This window comes from Schistocerca serialis, chromosome 2 (genome assembly GCF_023864345.2).
Source record: "Schistocerca serialis cubense isolate TAMUIC-IGC-003099 chromosome 2, iqSchSeri2.2, whole genome shotgun sequence".
NCBI classification, from domain to species: domain Eukaryota; kingdom Metazoa; phylum Arthropoda; class Insecta; order Orthoptera; family Acrididae; genus Schistocerca; species Schistocerca serialis.
The window spans coordinates 664,947,992-664,971,398 of record NC_064639.1 but is presented as its reverse complement, the minus strand read 5'-3'; the positions used below and the strand labels follow the sequence as shown (position 1 = coordinate 664,971,398).

Here is a 23,407-nt window from a genome sequence, read left to right as displayed (position 1 = left end):
GAGTTTATTTTATGATGTACAAATTATACTTCTAGAACAGTAGATGTCAAATAACTCACCTATAGCAGATCAATGCGAGGAGTACAGAAACACATAAGAGAAAACATCATTCACACTAACATCTAAGCACTACCTCTTTTTTCTAGCAAAAGGACACACACACACAGACACACACACACACACACACACACACACACACAACACACACACACACACAAACACAGCTGGCTGGTGTGGCTGAGCGGTTCTAGGCGCCACAGTCTGGAACCGGGCGACCACTACAGTCGCAGGTTCGAATCCTGCCTCAGGCATGGATGTGTGTGATGTCCTTAGGTTAGTTAGGTTTAAGTAGTTCTAAATTCTAGGGGGCTGATGACCTCAGAAGTTAAGTCTCATAGTGCTCAGAGCCATTTGAGCCATTTTTGAGCCAAAAACAAACAAATAAACAAAGCATTCTCCAGTGGCCCCACAAATCATCTTACCAGGCCATGGGAGTGCTATGCTCCATGTATTGATCTGCTGTAAGTAGTGGTTGGTATGGGTACTTCACACTTTAGCTACACTCCTGGAAATGGAAAAAAGAACACATTGAAACCGGTGTGTCAGACCCACCATACTTGCTCCGGACGCTGCGAGAGGGCTGTACAAGCAATGATCACACGCACGGCACAGCGGACACACCAGGAACCGCGGTGTTGGCCGTCGAATGGCGCTAGCTGCGCAGCATTTGTGCACCGCCGCCGTCAGTGTCAGCCAGTTTGCCATGGCATACGGAGCTCCATCGCAGTCTTTAACACTGGTAGCATGCCGCGACAGCGTGGACGTGAACCGTATGTGCAGTCGACGGACTTTGAGCGAAGGCGTATAGTGGGCATGCGGGAGGCCGGGTGGACGTACCGCCGAATTACTCAACACGTGGGGCGTGAGGTCTCCACAGTACATCGATGTTGTCGCCAGTGGTCGGCGGAAGGTGCACGTGCCCGTCGACCTGGGACCGGACCGCAGCGACGCACGGATGCACGCCAAGACCGTAGGATCCTACGCAGTGCCGTAGGGGACCGCACCGCCACTTCCCAGCAAATTAGGGACACTGTTGCTCCTGGGGTATCGGCGAGGACCATTTGCAACCGTCTCCATGAAGCTGGGCTATGGTCCCGCACACCGTTAGGCCGTCTTCCGCTCACGCCCCAACATCGTGCAGCCCGCCTCCAGTGGTGTCGCGACAGGCGTGAATGGAGGGACGAATGGAGACGTGTCGTCTTCAGCGATGAGAGTCGCTTCTGCCTTGGTGCCAATGATGGTCGTATGCGTGTTTGGCGCCGTGCAGGTGAGCGCCACAATCAGGACTGCATACGACCGAGGCACACAGGGCCAACACCTGGCATCATGGTGTGGGGAGCGATCTCCTACACTGGCCGTACACCACTGGTGATCGTCGAGGGGACACTGAATAGTGCACGGTACATCCAAACCGTCATCGAACCCATCGTTCTACCATTCCTAGACCGGCAAGGGAACTTGCTGTTCCAACAGGACAATGCACGTCCGCATGTATCCCGTGCCACCCAACGTGCTCTAGAAGGTGTAAGTCAACTACCCTGGCCAGCAAGATCTCCGGATCTGTCCCCCATTGAGCATGTTTGGGACTGGATGAAGCATCGTCTCACTCGGTCTGCACGTCCAGCACGAATGCTGGTCCAACTGAGGCGCCAGGTGGAAATGGCATGGCAAGCCGTTCCACAGGACTACATCCAGCATCTCTACGATCGTCTCCATGGGAGAATAGCAGCCTGCATTGCTGCGAAAGGTGGATATACACTGTACTAGTGCCGACATTGTGCATGCTCTGTTGCCTGTGTCTATGTGCCTGTGGTTCTGTCAGTGTGATCATGTGATGTATCTGACCCCAGGAATGTGTCAATAAAGTTTCCCCTTCCTGGGACAATGAATTCACGGTGTTCTTATTTCAATTTCCAGGAGTGTATATTGTAGGATGGGTTGCATGAGTGCTTTGTTCACAGTCTCCTTTGTAGACTGATTGCATTTTCCTAGTATTCTACCAGTGAACTGCTGTCTGCCATCTGCTTTACCTATGACTGAGACTATGTGGTCATTCCATCCCTTCAAATAGTTATAGTCAGGTATATTTATGAATTGACAAATTCCAGCTTTGACTAATTGGTATTATAGTCATATACTACTATATTTTTTTGGCTTGGAAATGTATAATTTTACATTGTTGAATGTTTAAAGCAGGCTGCTAATCTTTGAACAACCTCCAAATCTTATAATGGTCAGAACAAATATTCGTGCAGCTTATTTCAAATAGAAGCCTGAGATTTTTTATTAGTATTATTCACAGGGTCATTAATATACAGCACAATGTACAGGTGCCAATATACTTCTCTGGGCAGACCCAAAGTTACTTTTCCATCTATCAATGACTCTCTGTGGAAAATAACTCGCTGCTTCACCACTACCAAAAAATCCTCAGCCCAGTCACAAATTTCTCTTACTTCCCCATAGAACTGAACTTTTGATAATAAGCATGGCTGTGATACTCAGTCAAATGCCATTCACAAATCAATGTTGTTGTGGTCTTCAGCCCTGACACTGGTTTGATGCAGCTGTCTATGCTACTCTATCCTGTGCAAGCTTCTTCATCTCCCAGTACCTACTGCAGCCTACATCCTTCTGAATCTGCTTAGTGTATTCATCTCTTGGTCTCCCTCTACGATTTTTACCCTCCACGCTGCCCTCCAATACTAAACTGGTGATACCTTGATGCCTCAGAACATGTCCTACCAACCGATCCCTTCTTCTCGTCAAGTTGCGCCACAAACTTCTCTTCTCCCCAATCCTATTCAATACCTCCTCATTAGTTATGTGATCTACCCATCTAATCTTCAGCATTCTTTTTTAGCACCACATTTCGAAAGCTTCTATTCTCTTCTTGTCCAAACTATTTATCGTCCATGTTTCACTTCCATACATGGCTACACTCCGTAAAAATACTTTCAGAAACGACTTCCTGACACTTAAACCTATACTCGATGTTAACAAATTTCTCTTCATCAGAAATGCTTTCCTTGCCATTGCCAGTCTACATTTTATATCCTCTCTACTTCGACCATCATCAGTTATTTTGCTCCCCAAATAGCAGAACTCCTTTACTACTTTAAGTGTCTCATTTCCTAATCTGATTCCCTCAGCATCATCCGACTTAATTCGATGACATTCCATTATCCTTGTTTTGCTTTTGTTGATGTTCATCTTATATCCTCTTTTCCAGACATTATCCATTCCATTCAACTGCTCTTCCAAGTCCTTTGCTGTCTCTGACAGAATTACAATGTCATCGGCGAACCTTAAAGTTTTTATTTCTTCTCCATGGGTTTTAATACCTACTCCGAATTTTTCTTTTGTCGCCTTTACTGTTTGCTCAATATACAGATTGAACCACAATCGGGGAGAGCCTACAACCCTGTCTCACTCCCTTCCCAACCACCGATTCCCTTTCATGTCCCTCGACTCTTATAACTGCCATCTGGTTTCTGTACAAATTGTAAATAGCTTTTCACTCCCTGTATTTTACCCCTGCCATCTTCAGAATTTAGAAGAGAGTATTCCAGTCAACATTGTCAAAAGCTTTCTCTAAGTCTACAAATGCTAGGAACATAGGTTAGCCTTTCCTTAATCTAGCTTCTAAGATAAGTCGTAGGGTCAGTATTACCTCACGTGTTCCAATATTTCTATGGAATCCAAACTGATCTTCCCCAAAGTCGGCTTCTACTAGTTTTTCCATTCGTCTGTAAAGAATTCGAGTTAGTATTTTGCAGCTGTGACTTATTAAACTGATAGTTCGGTAATTTTCACATCTGTCAACACCTGCTTCCTTTGGGATTGGAATTATTATATTCTTCTTGAAGTCTGAGGGTATTTTGCCTGTCTCATACATCTTGCTCACCAGATGGTAGAGTTTTGTCAGGACTGGCTCTCCCAAGGCTGTCAGTAGTTCTAATGGAATATTGTCTACTCCCGGAGCTTTGTTGCAACTCAGGTCTTTCAGTGCTCTGTCAAACTCTTCACGCAGTTTCATATTTCCCATTTCATCTTCATCTACATCCTCTTCCATTTCCATAATATTGCCCTCAAGAACATCGCCCTTGTATAGACCCTCTATATACTCCTTCCACCTTTCTGCTTTCCCTTCTTTGCTTAGAACTGGGTTTCCATCTGAGCTCTTGATATTCATACAAGTGGCTCTCTTTTCTCCAAAGGTCTCTTTAATTTTCCTGTAGGCAGTATCTATCCTACCCCTGGTGAGATAAGCCTCTACATCCTTACATTTGTCCTCTAGCCATCCTTGCTTAGCCATTTTGCACTTCCTGTCGATCTCATTTTTGAGACATTTGTATTCCTTTTTGCCTGCTTCATTTACTGCATTTTTATATTTTCTCCTTTCATAAATTAAATTCAATATTTCTTCTGTTACCCAAGGATTTCTACTAGCCCTCGTCTTTTTACCTACTTGCTCCTCTGCTGCCTTCACCACTTCTTCCCTCAAAGCTACCCATTCTTCTTCTACTGTATTTCTTTCCCCCATTCCTGTCAATTGTTCCCTTATGCTCTCCCTGAAACTCTGTACAACCTCTGGTTCTTTCAGTTTATCCAGGTCCCATCTCCTTAAATTCCCGCCTTTTTGCAGTTTCTCCAGTTTTAAACTACAGTTCATAACCAATAGATTGTGGTCAGAGTCCACATCTGCCCTGGAAATGTCTTACAATTTAAAACCTGGTTCCTAAATCTCTGTCTTACCATTATATAATCTATCTGAAACCTGTCAGTATCTCCAGGCTTCTTTCATGTATACAATCTTCTTTTATGATTCTTGAACAAAGTGTTAGCTATGATTAGGTTGTGCTCTGTGCAAAATTCTACCAGGCGGCTTGCTCTTTCGTTTCTTACCCCCAATCCATATTCACCTACTACGTTTCCTTCTCTCCCTTTTCCTACTGATGAATTCCAGTCACCCATGACTATTAAATTTTCATCTCCCTTCACTATCTGAATAATTTCTTTTATTTCATCATACATTTCTTCAATTTCTTCATCATCTGCAGAGCTAGTTGGCATATAAACTTGTACTACTGTGGTAGGCGTGGGCTTTGTATCTATCTTGGCCACAATAATACGTTCACTATGCTGTTTGTAGTAGCTTACCCACATTCCTATTTTCCTATTCATTATTAAACCTACTCCTGCATTACCCCTATTTGATTTTGTGTTTATAGCCCTGTAGTCACCTGACCAGAAGTCTTGTTCCTCCTGCCACCGAACTTCACTAATTCCCACTATATCTAACTTTAACCTATCCATTTCCCTTTTTAAATTTTCTAACCTACCTGCCCGATTAAGGGACCTGACATTCCACGCTCTGATCCGTAGAATGCCAGTTTTCTTTCTCCTGATAATGACATCCTCTCGAGTAGTCCCCGCCCGGAGATCCGAATGGGGGACTATTTTACCTCCGGAATGTTTTACCCAAGAGGACGCCATCATCATTTAACCATACAGTAAAGCTGCATGCCCTCGGGAAAAATTACGGCCGTAGTTTCCCCTTGCTTTCAGCCGTTCACAGTACCAGCACAGCAAGGCCGTTTTGGTTAGTCTTACAAGGCCAGATCAGTCAATCATCCACACTGTTGCCCCTGCAACTACTGAAAAGGCTGCTGCCCCTCTTCAGGAACCACACGTTTGTCTGGCTTCTCAACAGATACCCCTCCATTGTGGTTGCACCTACGGTACAGCTATCTGTATCGCTGAGGCACGCAAGCTTCCCCACCAACGGCAAGGTCCATGGTTCATGGGGGTAGTACAAATCGATAAATACTGCATCTACCTGACTGCCTTGATCCATGGCTTTCCCTCTGTCATGTGAGAGAACTGCAAGTTGGATTTGAAACATGATCAGTGTTTTCAAATCCAAGATAATTGGCTTGGAGGTGGTCATCTGTTTGGGATACTTCATTATATTTGAGCTCAGAGTATGTTATTAAGACTCTACAAAAGTGAATGTCAAGGATATTCAACAGTAGTTTTGTGGATCACTTCTGCTATCTTTCTTGTAGATGGGTGTGATCTGCACCTTCTTCCAATTACTGAGTGTCATTGGAGGATGACCTTTTTACAGACAGCATTGGTAATTCAGGTGTTACAGAGATTGTTAATACTGGAAGTTAGCTGGAAAGAATAATCTACATACAAAAATTTATAAGCTAAAGTACGGACAATTGTCACATCAATTCCAAAATTTTGAGGAGGGTAGTGAAATTTTCTGTTATTAACTGATTTGAGATAAAAATGTGTTTGTTTATTGTATTGAACAAAAACTTAAACAAAGGAATACTACTTGCAAGCATTACCTGCAGTGCTGTGTAACTGATTTAATTCCCTCAATAACTGAATAGTATGTTGAAACTTGTGGATCATCGTGCCTAATTACCACATGAGTTTAACAATTTTCAGGCAACAATAACAGAATATTTTAAAAACTCATATTTCTTCACTCACTGTTTTGATGATCACAATAAAATAGATACAAATCCAGCATCTCTGTTTCTTGCATTAAAACTGATTTTTTTTTTTTTTTTTGGAAATATCATAATTATTCTACTTACAAACAAACATAGTTATTTATTTTAAATTTATGTTTTGTTTCCACAAAAAAATCTTGAAAGGATAAGATCATACTTGGATCATTCCAGTGACTGACAGAGAGCTCTGCAGAGACTAGCCTTTTTCATGGAGTTTCAATTAAATTCACAACTTGCAGCCTTTTCCAGAACTGATTGTGGCCCTCTGGTTCCAAAACAGGTGCAATACTTGAACCAGAGACTTCAAAAGTTCTATTACAATCTAGGCTGTGATGTCTTGGACTTGTGCCATAGAGTTGAGAACTGTTAAGGCCTGCTAAAAAGGTTAGAAGTGCACTATACGCCAGAGATTGCTACCCAGATATCTAGCTGTATGTGGTGTGCACACAAGGTTTTAATTAGATTAGATGATTCTCCATTCAATTCAGATGATGATAGCTGTAGGAGATTTGGAAGTATCAGTGTAATACCCAAAGAAATACCCTGTACAAGCAAGAATATTAAAATCATAGTGATTAGTGCCAAATCATTTGTAACAAGGTGCCAGGTTTGAAGCTTGAAACATTTCTGCTTACAATTAAGACATAAACTGTTTGAAAGTTTGAGTCCAACAGTAGCAAATCATCTTGTTATTTTACAGAGGTTCTTGTACAAGATAAAAAGCTTTGGAACAGGCAGGAGAAAGAAAGAAGACTTAGACTTAAACATCCCATTTAGAGACGGAGCAAAAGTTCAAAGTAGGAAAGTATGGGGAACAAAATCAGCTATGCCCTATAGAAAGGAACCATTCTGGAATTTGCCTGGAGAAATTTAGGAAAATCATGGGAAACCTAAATCTGCATGGCCGGATGGGGATTTCAACTGTCCTCCCTAAAGCAAATACAGTGGGCTACTGTGCTACCTAGCTTGTTGGATTGGAGCAGAAAATAATTCACTATCTTGATGACTCAAAGGAGACAATAATTGTTGATCAAATTAGCATGTTGTAAATTTCACTGCAGTAATTACTGAGGTGATCTCTTGGAATATGCTGCACCCTTACGTCATCAGAAATAATTGTCTTGCACCAAAATGTTTTGACATTCATGATTTACTTGTAGTCTCTTCACTTCTCCATCACAAAACTTTTCATTAACTGTCTGACTGAGCAAACATTATGCAAAATACTGTGCGAAAACTGAGACATAGCTGTGTCTTGAACTGAACAAGTGGTTGCAGCCGTGATCATTTATGTAACTCTTTAGTGTTTACTTCCCTGTTAAGACTAAGGATATAATTATGATTTTATAACCCAGATGACTTTCCTACAAGATTTATGATATAATTTTGCTGGACAATTTAGACTAACAAAATTACAATAATGATTTTTTTATCAACATTATCCTCTTTTGATAAAATCATCAGAATTTCCATATATGCTTTATTTTTAATATTTTTTTTCTTATTTACTTTGGGCTTTAACATTTACCTACATTAACTATAATATTAATTAATATAATCATCTTTCCAGGAAGTAAAACTCTTTGCAATGTTACATCATTCTTCATAAATACCTAGAACTAAATGACATTAACAATACTATGTCTCACATATCCCTGTTATTACTTGATTTAGTTAACTATTTCATTTATAGAATAATAAATATAATAAAATGGAAAACATTAGAAAAATGAACACAATTGAACAGTACTAATGATATCCCATGACAAAATAAGAATAGAAAGATTTATTATGAAAAATGAGATGTACAAGTGTACTGTGTTCTATAGTAATTACATGTTTCATATTCTATGGTATGCAAATCTCTGTTTCATTACAGCATTACAAACTCTCCTTAAAAGTGGTGTAGCTCACATAATGCTAGGTACAAAAATCTAACTAAAATATGACAAAAAACAAAGATGATGTCACTTACCAAACGAAAGCTCTGGCAGGTCGAAAGACACACAAACAAACACAAACATACACACAAAATTCAAGCTTTCACAACAAACTGTTGCCTCATCAGGAAAGAGGGAAGGAGAGGGAAAGACGAAAGGATGTGGGTTTTAAGGGAGAGGGTAAGGAGTCATTCCAATCCCGGGAGCGGAAAGACTTACCTTAGGGGGAAAAAAGGACGGGTATACACTCGCATACACACACACACATATCCATCCACACATATACAGACACCATATGTGTGGATGGATATGTGTATGTGTGCGAGTGTATACCCGTCCTTTTTTTCCCCCTAAGGTAAGTCTTTCCGCTCCCTGGATTGGAATGACTCCTTACCCTCTCCCTTAAAACCCACATCCTATAGTCTTTCCCTCTCCTTCCCTCTTTCCTGATGAGGCAACAGTTTGTTGCGAAAGCTTGAATTTTGTGTGTATGTTTGTGTTTGTTTGTGTGTCTTTCGACCTGCCAGCGCTTTCGTTTGGTAAGTCACATCATCTTTGTTTTTTGATATATTTTTCCCACGTGGAATGTTTCCCTCTATTATATTAACTAAAATATGAAATTGACAGCAGCAGATTTTTTGTGGTGAATCTTAATGTGTATCAGGAAGTTAGGTTAATGGGAAATACAGATGGTGTATTTGTCACAGTAGGTAAAAACTGAAGTTCAGGTCAGATTGTTTGGACAATACTCATTATCAAGGGTGGACATAAACTTATAACTGGATCCTTCTATAAACCATCAGTCTCACACCCCAATATAATCAAAATCTTTATAGAAAAATATATATAAGTTTGCCAATCACACTGTCATCATCAAAAGAGACTTTAATTTTCAACAACAATTGGGAAATTACAACTTTGTAAGTGGTGGGCATGAGAAGGCATCCTGTAAAACATTACTGAGTGTCTATGTGGGAAGCAACTAATTTGGACAGTGATTGAGAATGCTTATATTATTCTTTGGCTGACTGGCTGGGTTTACTCTTAGTTCTAGTTTTACAGTTCTCTGCTTACTTTTGTTGTTGAGCTCCATTCTGATTAATCAAGTGAATAAATTTTGTTAACTCAGTTTGTGTGTGTTTCTGTTTATTTATGGCTGAGATGATAGAGGCTGCCTATAAATTGGTGACCCCAAAATTACAAGAAAAAGCGAGACCTCATGCAATGTACAATGTGAAACAATGATTTCATGTCATAATGTTAAGCAAAGCCAGGCAGGAAGACAGTTTTATGCCCACAAAAGAACTGACAGAAACAGTTTAGGGGTCTGCAAAATCCAATTGCAGTATGAGATGACATGAGTTTATACCAACAAATGTTGAATACGACAGACAATTTGCTTGCTGAGTCTAACGTGGTTTCTACTCTGAAGATGAAAACACAAATACTGAAGTTCTTGTTGAAGAATCCTGAACTGTTCTTCACAATGCTGGGTTTGTCATTCATGAAAAGCAGCATTACATGTGATTATACAAAGTTTGCTGTAGTGCTTAACAGCTTAGATGCCCAAGCAGTCAAAATGGTGTCAGATGTTATTTTGAAACCATCTTCACAAACTTGAGGCAACGGCTTTGCCGCAGTGGATACACCGGTTCCCGTCAGATCACCGAAGTTAAGCGCTGTCGGGCGTAGCCGGCACTTGGATGGGTGACCATCCGGGCCGCCATGTGCTTTTGCCATTTTTTGGGGTGCACTCAGCCTCATGATGCCAACTGAGGAGCTACTCGACCAAATAGTAGCGGCTCTGGTCAAAGAAAACCATCGTAACGACCGGGAGAGCGGTGTGCTGACCACACGCCCCTCCTATCCGCGTCCTCACCTGAGGATGACGCGGCGGTTGGATGGTCCCGATGGACCACTTGTGGCCTGATGACGGAGTGCTTTTTTTCACAAACTTGAAGGACACTTGGGTCAGAAGGATGTGTAAATCATTGGATCTACAAATGCAACAAGTGCTTCAGTTCAAGTGTATCGGTGATAGAATACCATCTGATTTCTGGTGTCATCTGAGGAGCATCATGGAAGTGGAAGCAATATCAGATGAAACACTATGGCATGTATGGCTAATGAAACTACTGCTTTCAGCAAAAATGGTGATGACATGTGAGAAGAGTGACATTAATTCTGTGCCTGCAGTAGAGACAAGGTGCATGCTGCAGTGGGGCAGGAGAGTACCTCAGCGGTGGCACAGGTAGCTACTGACATCAACACTGAGGATACTGCAGTGATTCAAGTTGAGTAACAGACAAACATCAATGAGCAGCTCTGAAGTCTGAAAGATGGACCAATCCAGAAGCAATTGTTGGCATTGATGATGCCTAATCAGACCGGTGCAAGGTAAGATAAAGAAGAGGGGTATCCATCTGGCCAGCAGAACCAAACAGATGGCACAAGGAGGACAAAATCATGAGGTGCATTGGTACTGCAAGCATTTTGGTGACCAAGCCATGAGATGCACATCTCCTTGTGCATTCCCCAATGGGCTTACTGGCCTGCAGTAGGCATAGCAGGCTGTAGAGTTCCACAAGAATACCAAACTGTAGATGAGTAAGTTGCTGCTACTTCCACAGACACCAAAGGTGACATAGTCAAAAATAGGCAAATCCAGCTCTCAATATTGGCACAGGTATTCATGACAAATTGACAATATCCACACATACAGCAAAGCAAGTGTACCTGCTCACGTTATCACATCAGTTATACATGAAAGACAGGAAGGCAGACCAGTGCTATCTTACTGATCTGGGCTCAGATGTATTATGCTGCCATCCAGGTGAAATATGATGACTACAGTGCTGGGTGTCACTCTCCATCTTATGGCAACTAAAAATTCATCCATTGTTACTTATCATGAGTATGAAGTGACAGTTGACTTGGGATTTACTAAAAAGTTCAAGTAGAGGTTCATACTGGCAGATTTTAGTGAACCAATATTAGATGCAGACTTCATACACCACCAAGGACTGGAACTAAAGCCAAGTACAGCACAAATTAAGATGGACAGCGAAGGGGTAACAGGTGCTATAGGCAGAAGTCCTAACAATATCATTGGCTGACCCAGTAGTTTGGTTTGTCCAGAAGCTAGACAAGAGGTTGTCAGCCAGCTGCAGAAGGTATTGCATACCATGGTGCATCCTGTTAAGACACCCAGTCATCCAGTCTCTCAACAGCCATGGATACTAGCCTCTGATCACTTCTCAGTAGTGGCAGCAGAATTTGAAAAGTTGTTACAAGTGGGCATCATACAATTGCAAAATAAAGATGGTGAATGGAGGCTTTGCAGTGGTTACTGGCACTCTAAGCAAATGAACAATCCTCAAAAACTATTGTGTACCTAACATAAAGGATTTCATGAATGTTTTAGCCACAGCCACACTCTTCAGATGATGGAACTGCAAGGAGGTCTGTGACCAGATTTTGGACACAGAAGAAGATATTTTCAAGATTGCTGTGATAATCACTTATGGTTTGTTTGAATACTTATGCATGCCATTTTGTTTAAGGAATGCAGCTCAGTCATGGCAAAGATATGTAGACGGAATACCATGGGGCTTGGACTTCTGCTTTGCCTACCTCAATGATGTTTTGATATTTTCAAAGACACTGAATTATATGAGGAACACTTTAAGGTTGTGTTCAACAGGGTACATAAATATGGTATGGTGATAAATGAGGCAAATGTGTTCTGCTTCAGAAATAGGTGACATTTCTCAGTCACTAGGTCTCAGCTGCCAGTATTCATCCTCTCAAAGAGAAGATAGAAATCATTAAGAATATCCCTCAGCCAGCAGATTGCCAGCAATTAAGAAAATTCCTGAGGTTGTCAATTTTTGCTGATGTCACCTACCTGGAGCAGCAGAAATGCAGTTGCCATTGACACACTGGCAAGTAACAACACTACAGGTAGGCATTCACTGCCAGGGCTGCCCATTATTATTATTATTATTCTCGAGTCAGAAACATACAAATTTGGAGTGGCTTGCAGGAGCATGTGGCTTATGGTTTGTTCTTGTCCACAATCACAGGACGTATCTTCTGTTATGAAGCCCCGTCTCTTCAGGTTGTCTCTGTATCGTCCAACTCCTGATTGTAATCTGTTTAAAGATTTCCACATCAGCCAGCTCTCGTCATGTCCAAGTGGTAGTTCTTCAGCTTCTGGTGTCTGCAGGTGAGGCGTCGACTTCTTCCATAACTCTAATCTTGCCTTCTCTGGTGAAATGGTGAGCTTCTCGGATGTTCTCAGGAAGCTCTTTCGCGATCTCAGCCGTTGCTGTGGTGGATTATGTCTGTGCAGTGGGTGGGCACTGTCCTATTCCACTTTAAGTCTCTCCTTGTTGGCAGTTGACCATCATATCAATGAATATAGAAGGGATGCCCATGATGCAGATGCATTGCAAAGCTAAGGGCTAGTTTACAAAAAGCAATCCTCTTAACCCTCTAGTCAATAATGAACCATTAGCAACAGTGATCGATGCCAGCCACCTAACAGGCTATCAGGGTGGCTCTCCACCAAAATTTCAAGAATAGTTCGAAACCTTTGAGATTTTCTCCCAGAAACTGATGGAGGCCCAATCTGAATGGTGTGTGTGATTCAAAGCTGTCGGCCATTTATGAAGCCATACAACACTTTTGTCCTTACAATGAAGCTAGACTACTTACAGTCTACACAGATCATAAGCCAATTACTTTCATTTTTTGCAAAATCAGACATGATTGTTTATACTGGCAGTTCTGCTGGCTATAGCTTACTGGGCAATTCACAACAAACATAAGACACATAAGAGGGATAGGAAATGTTGCAATAAATTGCAGTCAGCTGAGAGCAGTGCAAGCTACTGCAACAGTATTTGCAAGATGGTTCAACATCTCTTCAGTTGAAACAAGTGTGGTTGCTAGGCAAAAAGTGCCTTATTGGGTGTGATGTATCTAGCTCTCACTTACACCATTCATGCCCAAAATACTATGAAGGGTACTTTTTGATAGCATTTACAACCTCTCCCACCTCAATGCAAAAGTCACCATCATCTGGTGATGGAGAAATTTGTGCGGCACAGTATTAAAAAAGACTGTTGCCAATGGTTAAGAGTGTGTGTAGCATGTCAGCAATGCAAAGTTGGTAGATATGTACACAAACCAGTGAGAGCATTTTCTAAAGCAAAATGTCATTTCTCTCATGTTCACATAAACTTCATGGACCCACATCCACCACCAGAGGGAAGTTGCTAAACATGGTGGAGAAAAAATGCCAGCCTTGGAGGTCGGCATACAGTTCCACATCCAGATTCAAGACAAAAGTTTATCTAGCAAAATCAGATCAGGTGAATTCTGAAAACACATGCATGAAAATGAGGAACTGGCAATGCAGCACATCAGAATGTACAGGGAACATGTATCACCACACAGTACCAAACTAACCATCGTACCTCAGTGAGTAGACTGCTCAAATATCAAATCCACATCCACCATGGAGCTATGGTTTGAAACCTTGTCAGGTTCCTTTCTTATTTTTTAGATGTTCCTTATTCTCATTGTTTATAAGCAGGACATCACAAGCCTCTGCACACAAACTAACAACTGGACTCGTGCAATAGGCCCCTGTAGACAGCCTAATACCCTCATGGTGAACTGCATCCAGCATTTTTAGGTATGAAGGCCTTGCTTACCTATGAATCTGGCATCCGCATTCAAGCCGGGGCTGCACAAATGCCTTATAAAGTTGGAGCAGACGTGCGCTGTCAGCTCCCCAAGACCGATGACTGACACATTTCAGGATGTTTAAAGCTTCGAGACATCTCAGTTTCAGTTCTTTAAGGTGTGGCAACCATGTTAACTTGTCATCAAATATAAGACCCAGATACTTCATCTTCTCCTTAAAAGTGAAAATGGTGTCCCCCAGTTTTAAAACGGGCAAATTAAACAGACAGTGGGAATGATAAACTGTTTTCTCAAATGAGAATTTAAAACCTGTGGTGCAAGACCATTCCTCCAACTGCCTGATCATCAGCTGTAATTGCCGAGTGGCCATGGTGAGGCTGGAGGATGCACAGAAGATGAAGAAGTCATCCACAAACAAGGAACATAGTACTGGACATCGCACTGTGGTGGTAATACTCCAACCCTGTATCTAAAATATCTGTCCGAGAGAAAGGATCGGATGAAGGTTGGGAGACGTCCGCGGAAGCCCTACTGATGGAGCTGCAATAAAATATTATGCCACCAGGTAGTGTCATAGGCCTTTTCCAAATCAAAGAAAACACCGATAAGGTGTTGCTGATGAAGGAAGGCTTGTTGAATTCTACCTTCGAGCAGGGTCAGGTTATCGAGAGTGGAGCGATACCTCCTGAACCCATACTCAAGACAAAAGTTTATCTAGCAAAATCAGATGAGTAGGGACCTGGTTTCAAGAACCCGCATGAGATGCTGATTGATCATTTGCTCCAGTGTCTTTATGATGCAGCTTGTCAGGCTAATACTATGGTAACTACCAGTTTCTGTCTGATCCTTCCCTGGTTTTAAAATTGGGATTAGAATAGATTCTTTCCATGAGTTGGGAAAGTCGCCAGTGATCCAAATTTTATTGAAGAGCTGAAGGAGAACTTCCTTCGACCATCAGTCCAACTGTTGCAACATGCTGTAGGTTATCAGGTCGTGTCCAGAGGTCATATCACAAGCAACCAACAATGCAGAATCCAGCTCCCACAGAGAGAAAGGCTGGTTGTATTCTTCTATGTTAGTGGAACAAAAATCAAGAGCAACCTTCCCCTGGGCCTCCTGATATCAATGGAAGGTGGGATCCTGGCTGGAATCAGCCGTAATCGATTTATATAATTCAGCCATTGTCTGGGCTACGTCCCTCATCAATGTCACAAGAGACCTCTATATTCATACAGCTGCTATTGATGGTTGAGAGTTGTGCCTTGAGACCCTCCTGATGGCTTCCCATACTTTACTAGTGGATGTGGACTTATTGATGGAGTTCAGGAATGCTTGCCAAGACCTCTGCTTACCCTCCTGAATGATTCTCCTTGCCTTTGCTTGTGCCATTCGAAAGTATGCAAGATTCGCCTCTGTATAGCATCGATTGAACCTGCACATAGCTGCCCTCCTGTGCCTGACTGCAAAATGACACTCATCATTTCACAAAGGGACAGGTCACCATCCAGGCACTTTCACAGACTTTGGGATGGGTGCATCAGTGGCATGGTGAATCACAACTGTAATGTGATCCACCCAGTCCTGGATGGCATCACAGTGTTTGAAAACAGCGAACTGCCTGTAAAGCATCCAGTTAGCCTTCTTGAGCAACCATTGCGGTAGCTTTCTTCCAGGATCTGCTCCATCAGACAGATGGATCCATATAGGGAAATGGTCACTGCTATAAAGGTCATCATCCACTGACCACTGAGCAGTGTCCCCAAGAGCAGGCGAGCAGAAGGAGAGGTCTATGGTGGTTAACAAACCTGTAGCAGTGCTAATATGTGTGGCTTGACCCATGTTCAGCAGTATAAGATATGTGGCTTGTAGCATATCCTCAAGTGTCCGACCCTTGGGGCATGTGGTGTTAGAACCCCATAGAGCATTGTGTGCATTGAATTACCCCAAAAGGAGAAAGGGAGGGGTAGTTCATCAAGAAGGTTAGTGAGGTCCCCACGATCAAGAGGCTCCTGGGGTGGTAAGTACACACAGCACACCGTAATGTCAACATGAGCCACTATCTGAACAGCAACCACTTATAGTGTTGTTGTTATGGGAATAGGTGAGGAGTGAAAAGTGTCCTTTATGAAGACTGCAATCCCATCTTTTGCCCTCTCACCAGTAAGGTCATCATCTCTATAAAGGTGATAGCCTCCAGGTACAGGAGTGTCAGTCTCTCTAAATTGAGTCTCTTGAAGGCAGAGGCAAAAGGGTCTGTCCTGTACAAGGGGTCTCAGTTCTGCCAGATGAGTCCTGTATCCATTTATAATTCCACTGGAGTTTGGGAGCCACTTCATCAATGTGGTCTTGATTTACCCCTGTGTCTGCTCCGAGGTGGTGAGGCACTTGTAGAGCAAGGCGAAGTTTTAGGACTGACTGGGTCTGGTGATGAGGCATCAAAATCTATGATGTCCTCGTCATCAATCAGATGTGCCAGAATGACATCTGATGATGCCCGATCAGCTGTCAACCTGAATGTTGGGATCCTTTCCTTACTCCCCTTCCCAGCAAGGATGAGGGGGAAAGGGGGCGGTGAGAGCCACTTTTTGTTGAAGAAACTTTGCATTGAGGGGAACTCTGCTTTTGGCGTGCCTTTGGGCTGTGCACTGTGGAAGCAGGACTTGTCTCTTCCGTTGTAGCTGTCTGGATCGCTATGTCTTTCACTTTACTTTGGCACATACAGGTGCAAGTACACATGTCAGAGGTGGATAAGGGAACACTGGACATTGTCTGAATCGAAGCATCGACCTTAGTAACAGGTTTCTGCACCAACAAAGCATAAGAAGTGGTAAAGACAGGGGGTTTCATTGCCTGATAGTCCTTTTTGGCGTCTGCATAGGGGATCAACTTGGTTACGTTAATTTCCTGAATTTTCCATTCCTCTGCAAAAACTGGGCAAGCTCAGCTCCAGACTGGATGGCTCCCAGAGCAGTTAATGCAGACTGCTGGAGATGGATAGTTGGTCTCAGATTCATGGGGTGCCTTTCCACTCTCCCCACAAGTTGCTTCACCTCTGCAACTCAGCGTTGTATGGCCAAAATGCTGGCATTTGAAGCATTGTATAGGGTTAGGTACATAGGGCTGAACCCTAAGATGGAGGAAACCTGCCATGATGTGTTCAGAGAATTGAAGGTCACAATTGTAGTGGCGGTCTTCTCAATCTCTCCATTGTTCTTGCAAGTCCTTTGTTCCACATCTATGATCCCCTGTGGTGCCCATTCTTGTTTGAATTCAGCAACATCTATATCCATAATATCCCGGCAAGTTAGCACACCTTTGCTGGAGTTAAGGGAGTTATGCAATTCAACAATGATGTCATACTCACTCAGTTTCTGGGACTTCTTAAGGAGTTCCACCTGCTTCACCCGGTTAGTCTCAACAAGCAAGGAACCATTGCGCTACCACTTAATAGACTTTATGGTACCAGCCAGCCCTTCCAAGCCTTTATGAATAGAGAAGGGGGACACTTTCTCAAATGACCCCTCCTTCCTCTTGATCACTACAAATACACTGTTATTCATGACTCCTTGAGCCCTGTTACTGACAACAAAATGACTAGCAGGAGGACTAGCCTCCCGCATTCTTTTTGATGAATGGGTGTGAGAACTCCCAGGCAGTACACCCTTCCCGCCGGGAGAAGAAGTTTGACGGTTCCATCTCGGTCCCATGAGCAGCTATGGGAATAAGGGTCCACTCAGACAGACAGAGCCTGAGTAAGCCTTATACAACTGAGGTGCGGCAGGTTCCCCAGAGGTTGCTCGCTAACAACTGTTCCACCTCAACAGCCATGCATCTCATCGGCACGCAGTACACCTTGAGATTGAGGTTTTTTTGTAGAGGTTTATTCCATCCTCGCCATCTGGATGATCGAGCCATGATCCCCTTCTCTGCGACACACAATGTTCCCCCGCCGAGCCACACGGTGATTGCTGATGCATGTCCAGAGCTTACGGTGACAGAGAACTAGCGGTGCTTACCAGTCCCCAGCTCAGGAACCCCAGGGTCGCCAAGCCCGTACTCAGCAAACAAATGCTGAGCCCCTGAGGGCCATCAAATGCAGCAAACCTTTGAAAGCAGTCATGTGATCTACAAACTAAACTGCAACCACTGTGCTGCCTTCTATGTGGGCATGACAGACAGCCAGCAAGCCGATGTCTGCATGAATGTCCACTGACTACCTGTGGCCAGAAGACAACTGGACAACCTAGTTGCTGAACATGCTGCCCAGCACAATATGCTTCACTTCAGTGACTGCTTCACAGCCTCTACCAAGCACAGGTAGGCACTCTTCCTGCAATATATCCTACGATCCCATAAGCCCACCTGGCCACACCCTTTGCTAGTCCCTGTCTTTCACCCACTTATCTGCTTCCTTGCTCCCACTCCAGCATGAAGCAGCTTTCTATTCCACAAACATACCCAATAGTTTTTTATTCCTCTTCTACTTCTCTCCTTTTCCACTACAGCACCTAGCAGTCCTTCTGTGTCTCAACCACATTTCTGCATCATCTTTCCCAGTTCCTCCGCTGCTGTTCCTCCCTGTCCCTGCCCCAGCATCCTCCTTACCCCCATCACACACAGATTGCTTCTCCCATTGGGTGCAGTTGGCTGCACACAGACCAGCATTAGGGACCAGAGAAAGTATCATGTGTGTGGGAGTTGCAGTTGTGTGAATGTGAGTGTCTTTTCTACTTTAGAAGAAGGCCTTTTCGCCAAAAGCTCAAGTGCATAGCTCTCTTTTTGTTATTTTGTCTGTATCTCAGAGTCTCCTCTATGTGGTGAGTAGCAATCTATCCTTTTCATAATATTGTCAATATCTAGGAAAAGGTATGATTTGCTTGACTGGATAATCTCTATCATTCACTAGTTTTGTCTTTTAGCTTGCTACACAATTGGCTGACAAAACTATAAAGCCATGAAGGTGGCACAAATGTCAAACAGGATAGAATGTACCGTATGCCTGGATATGCAAATGATTAGTATTTGAGCTCAACCACACAAATTGGGTAGGAATAATTTCATCTATATTCTCTATACAATGTGAATATTAATAAAACTAATGAACTGCAGGGACAGATTCCTGGCTGGAAATGGAGGAAAAAAGGTCCTATTAACATGTGTCCAAAAATGGATGGTGTACGTGCAATGACAACAAATCATCCCAGAAAACAGTACAGAGTTGCATCGCATCCATGTCACAAAAGATGTTCAAAGTGGCTTCCATGGGATTGCAAGCGATAGGGATAGTAGTGGTTGTCATATAGGATACACATAAACATACCTTGTCTTGCACCATGTTGGTGGGTCACTTTCCTGGAGCTTGTATTATGGTTCATCTCAATGTCTCGTAGAATTTGGTCATCCAAATCTGGTGTATGCACAGTCTGCCATCACCCTTCACATTCATCTGTCTAAAAGGACATGTGGTGATACAAATGCCCTCAAAGGGCTTGAAATGTTGTGTGATGTGGTTGGTGTCTATGAGGGTACTTGTGTTGATATAGCTGTGCTGCCTCTCAAATGTTTACAGCTACTTGGTCATACACAAACATGATCTGCACTTGTTCCTGACATTAATACCAGACCATTCTGCTTCTTAGAGTATGCTGTGACAATCACATAGCCTGCAACACACAAGGAGCACACAGTATTAGGTCAGAGGCAGTGTCATTCATCAGGGCTGTCTACTGTAGCAATGATGCATTTCCGGATACACGTTCATAGAACCTTTTATCCTCCATTTCCAGTCAGGAAACCATCCCTGCAGTTTGTCACTTTTATTAATGATCATCCTGTATAAAAAAAGATAATGCAGTGGATTTCTCATTCAGAAATTGCATCTGAGTATTGGAAATTAGTGGGAAGATAACGATACACCTTGTGGAAGTAGAAGAGACATCAACCAGCACATGTCAGAATGCAACAGTAAGAGAATCAAGGACTTTCAAGACTGCAGCTTATCATTCCATAATAATGGTTCTTACATTGACTGGAATACCACAACTCTCATGTGAATATGAAAGTGATGGGTTCAGGAGGGCCGTGTTAAGTGCTACATAGGATCTCAGTGGCCCCATTTGCCTAATGCCTGGGAGGACAAATATGTTGTTTGTTCAGCCATGCAGTATCATACAGTCATGACATGTACTTTGAGTCAGGCAATGGGCTTGCTTGCATCGCGACAAGTATCCACATGAATAGTGCTATTACATATTGAGCACCAGAGACCGTTAGATCACTGACCAGTATTGAAGTTTCCCTTGGTACATGTAAAATACATTTACAATAATAAATATTATGATGTATCCACTTCACAGATTTTCATATTTTTAAGGATAATTGAGTGGCATGCTGACTACTACTGTATAAATTAAAATTTTGTTACTTAGCTGATTCTGTTGCTGGTTATGTTGTCTTTTTTGGGGGGGTATGAATTTGGTTTTTGGATTTGTCTGTACAAAGAAATATACTATTTCCAGGTTTTTCAAAATAATGGTTTACTAACTACCAAATAAAACAATTTCTTAATTGAATCTTCTGTATTCATAAATTTGTAGATGATTGGTTCACAAAATATGTCACACAAAAGGTTCCACAAGACTCTACTTTCAATAACTAAACATGACTACACTTTACAACTATCTTTGCAACACACCATCATGAGACAACCCTCCCTACCAAGTGCAAGGAAGGAGAAAGAGAATGATTCTGTTATACATTTAACTCAAAGAATTTAGTCATTGTCACAGATATTCAATGGTAATGTTTAAAATCATTATTAGATAAACTGAGGTTTAAATATCATAATATTTTGTGTAAATATTTATGTAAATGGATTTACAAAATTAGCATATTTATGTCATTGATTTAATTACGCAAATGTTAAATATGTGTTCAGCGAAATAACAATTTACATACTGTGTACAAACATTGAGCCATGCAAGGTAGCCGTGTGGTCTAGGGCACCTAGCCACGGTTCGCGCGGCTCCCCCCGTCAGAGGTTCGAGTCCTCCCTTGGGCATGGGTGTGTGTGTTGTCCTTAGCGTAAGTTAGTTTAAGTTAGGTTAAGTAGTGTGTAAGCCTAGGCATCAATGACCTTAGCAGTTTGGTCCCATAGAACTTACCACAAATTGCCAAAATACAAAGATTGATTTTTGTTTGAAGATTCTGTTTAGATTTATGAGAACAGATCAATACCCACTGGTATCATAGATTTCATAATATGTATTAAACTCAATTACATCATAGCAGCAGAGGGAGGCATGTCAAAAGTGGTGTACCCAGAGAGAATGGTGGGCACAGGAGTGGCACCACATTGTTCTTTCATGTGAGTCCCATTTCTGCATACAGCATCACAATGAAAGTATTTGGGTCTGGAGGCTCCAAGGAGAATGCACATTGCTGGACTGTATATAACATTGTCATATGGGCACAGCACCTGCTCTAACGGTGTGGGGTGCCATTGGGTACACAGATGGATCACCTCTGGTTCTTTTAGCCAGCAACTTGGACGGCAGATGTTACATCTCTGACATGTTAAGGCCAGTGACTCTGCTCCATCTATGTAGTCTCTGTAACATTATTTTTCAGCAGAGAATGCAAGACTGTGTGCTGTCCATGCTGTCCTGACATACTTCGATATTCTCCAGATCTCTCACCCGTTGAAAGCATCTGGTCATGACATACTCACCAGCCACTATAATTGATGATCTTGAAGCAACTTGATGAAATTGAAGCAACATGGAATGACCTACCTGTATCTGATATCTAAGATCAGTTCAACATGCTGTCCAACTGAGATAGAGCCATTGTTGATGCCGGAGATGGCACCTCTATGTCCTACATTTCACATTCTGTTCACCCCAAATCAATTTCAAGTTAAAACTTGTATTTTTCTTACTATATCCCACACACACAATAAACAAAATTCATTAATTGCTATCCTACCTCGTGTTGCAGTTTTTATGTCCAGCAGTGCATGAAAAGGCAAGTTTGTGGACAGGAATGAGCAGGAGTAACTCAATTTTAATCTTTGCCTGATGTCAAAGTAATGGAGCTTCCTACGGATTATTTAAAAATGAGTCACGAAGGACCAGAATTCTTGTCATACAGCCTCTATGTGACGCAATTTTTACACAAGTTACAAAATGTGCCAATCATCTCAATTTTCCTTAATGTATAAATATGTGAGTCACATATCTGACAAGGTTTAAACTTTGTTTGTTTGAAATTGAAAGTGAAAAATATTTGCAAGTAATTCACTTTTATACCATTTCTTTAGATTTTCTTTCATTATTAGAATAGTGCATCTTACATAATCTAGTACAGTAAAATTAATTTTTTAAATACTATCATAAATAACCCAAAAGAAAAGAATCATGAAAGAGCATCATAATGAATTAAGAAGCCAAACCTTAAAACTACCTGTCAATAAGATTTCATGGCCTTCCTTTTTTTCATTTTTGCATATGATTTAGGTTCCAGAATTTCCCTCATAATCCAACTTTCATATGTAAATGTATGTATTTCATTTTTTAACTGACTTAAGGCTGTAAAACTTTTGACAATAAATACTTCATAACCTCAAAATATATGATTGGGAATCTAAGCAGTTATAATAATAACAACTGTGGAAGTTCAGTAGCAGAGGTGAATAATAATAATAATAGTAATATTAGTGAAAATGGTCACAAGAGATTAAGATGAAAGAAATCACAGTGTGTCCTGGCATTATGAACAAGGCTAACTGCCACTAACTCTGAACTGCAGTAATTACCAGATATAAACCTGTAGAGGCCTAATTGATAAAATTAGTTTGTTGTATGACTATCTGTTGAACAAAGAGTTGGTATTTTATATGTAAATGCCGTTGGTGGTAATTATATGATCAAAAATCACAATGTGTTACTAACAAGGGTCCACACATCTGGAGGCAAGGTGGGTCCATGCCCTCCTCCAGCCCATAGCTCCCAGGGAAAGGAAAAAATACAGTGCACTCATGTGTTTTTCTTTCAAGAAAATGATTTATACAAGTAGCCATTTGTCTTCCGAAATATTAAGAATACTTTGTATCCCCTGCCATTCAAACTATCACATGGGCGTCTTTGGTTACTAAGA

The 23,407-nt window shown here is 41.9% G+C and overlaps 1 protein-coding gene and 1 pseudogene across 1 annotated transcript in view; both read left to right on the top strand.

The window, feature by feature from the left end:
* Window positions 1-23,407, top strand: part of LOC126457753 (uncharacterized protein KIAA0513) — a 242,545-nt gene that overhangs the window by 168,438 nt on the left and 50,700 nt on the right. The window lies entirely within an intron of this gene.
* On the top strand, window positions 10,158-10,275 carry LOC126458861 (5S ribosomal RNA; annotated as a pseudogene).